This window comes from Gossypium arboreum, chromosome 11 (assembly GCF_025698485.1).
Source record: "Gossypium arboreum isolate Shixiya-1 chromosome 11, ASM2569848v2, whole genome shotgun sequence".
NCBI lineage: Eukaryota > Viridiplantae > Streptophyta > Magnoliopsida > Malvales > Malvaceae > Gossypium > Gossypium arboreum.
In genome coordinates, this window is record NC_069080.1 from 55,113,042 (window position 1) to 55,115,279 (window position 2,238).

At 40.3% G+C, this 2,238-nt stretch overlaps 1 non-coding gene across 1 annotated transcript; it reads right to left on the bottom strand.

The window, feature by feature from the left end:
• Positions 1–525: 525 nt before the first annotated feature.
• Positions 526–632, bottom strand: LOC128284754 (small nucleolar RNA R71). The gene has a single exon (XR_008275176.1). It is a non-coding gene; the product is annotated as a small nucleolar RNA R71 (small nucleolar RNA).
• Positions 633–2,238: the final 1,606 nt, after the last annotated feature.

Consider the following 2,238-nt stretch of genomic DNA (forward strand, 5'->3'; position numbering starts at 1 on the left):
ACATGCAATTGACTAAATCGAAGCTTAAAACTTTCACACATTCATATTCACATATTTTAGACAATAATCATTATATTCAAATAATTTGGTGACTCGGTTTAGCGGTCTCGAAACCGCTTTCCGACTAGGGTCACTTTAGGGCTGTCACATGATAGGGATAGAGCCTTAAGACAATATGTTGTGCCAGTGTTTAATGATCTTAATTCAGGTATTGGGAGACCCAAAATTGAGGCACAACAATTCCAGCTGAAGCCAGTCATGTTCCTAATGCTTCAGACAGTGGGCCAATTCAGTGGAATGCCTACCAAAGATCCTCATCTTCATTTAAGACTGTTTATGAAGGTGAGAAACTCTTTTAAATTAGCCAGAGTACCCGAAGATGCATTACGATTGAAGTTGTTCCCGTACTCACTAAGGGACAGAGCTTGAGCCTGGTTGAACTCATTGCCACCAAACTTAATTTCCACATGGAAAGAATTAGCCGAAAGAGTCCTCATGAAGTATTTCCCACCAAGCAAGAACAATAAGTTGAGGAACAAGATCACTGCCTTCCAACAAATGGATGATGAGTCATTGTATGAGGCATGGGAACAATACAAAGAATTAATATGGAAATGCCCTCATCATGGAATCCCACATTGCATCCAACTTGAGACATTTTATAATGGTCTCAACACTCACACGAGGATGGTAGTGGATGCCTTTGCTAACGGTGCTCTTCTTTCTAAGTCTTACAATAAGGCTTACGAAATCATCGAGAGGATCGCCAGTAACAATTATCAATGGCCAACCAATCGAGCCGTGTCAGGAAGACGAGTCGCTAGAATTCATGAAGTGGACATTCTCACTTCACTCGTATCTCAGGTATCTTTAATATCCTCAATGCTTAAGAATCTTACCACTAATGGGTCTAACAGTTTTGCAGCCCAACCACCTCACCAATTTGAGAGTATAGCCTGTGTTTATTGTGGGTAAGGACATTTGTTCGAAGAATGTCCATCGAACACCGAATCTGTATATTACATGCGTAACTAGAACCAAAATCAAGGAGGGCAAAGGATACAATCCAACTTCTATAACCCATCGTGGCGAAACCACCTGAATTTTTCCTGGAGTAACCAAGGGGCTGGAACTAGTAACAACTATGCCCAACCTAGACCGACCCAACCGCCTAGTTTTTCCCAACAAGTTTAGAAACCAGTTCAAGCTGAATTATCCAATAGCTTAGAGAATCTATTGAAGGCTTACATGGCAAAGAATGATGCCTTAATTCAAATCTAAGTAGCTACATTGAAGAACTTGGAGAACCAGATGGGCCAGCTTGCAACTGAACTCAGAAATCGACCACAAGGTGCTTTACCTAGTGATACAGAGAATCCAAGAAATTCAGGGAAGGAACATTGCAAAGCGTTAACATTGAGGAGAGGAAAGACAGTAAAGCCCAACACCATTGAAGTTGGAAAGGAGCTAGCTAAAACTCAAGACTCAAAGGAAGTTCAACCGAGTGTTGAAATTCCAGTTTCACCAGAACCAGAACCTGCAAAATCTGATAAGGTAACCTCAGAACCACCTAATTTTGATAAACTAACAACTGCATTAGATGTAGAATTGCCACCAAAGACAAATCAACCAGTACCAGTTCTAGTAATGAAACATTCACCACCTTACCCTCAAAGACTTCAAAAGCAGAAACATGAAATTCAATTCAAGAAGTTCCTTAATGTACTAAAGAAACTTCATATCAACATCCCGTTGGTAGAAGCACTTGAACGAATGCCGAACTAAGTCAAGTTTATGAAAGATATCCTATCCAAGAAGTGAAGACTTGGAGAATTTGAGACGGTAGCTCTGACGAAGGAATGCAGCGCATATCTTCAAGACAAACTACCCCCAAAGCTGAAGGATCTTGGATGTTTTACCATACCTTGCAACATTGGAGCAACATATTGTGGTAAGGCACTATTTGAATTGGGTGCAAGTATAAACTTGATGCCTATGTCAATATTTAGAAAGTTGGGGATAGGTGAAGTTAGACCTACTACGGTTACACTTCAACTAACAGATCGATCCTTAGCACATCCAGAAGGAAAAATTGAGGATGTATTGGCACGCGTAGATAAATTCATCTTTCCTGTTGACTTTGTGATTTCAGATTTTGAAGTAGACAAAAAAGTACCAATTATCCTAAGAAGACCGTTCTTAGCAACCGGAAGGGCCTTTATTGATGTGTAGAAGGGA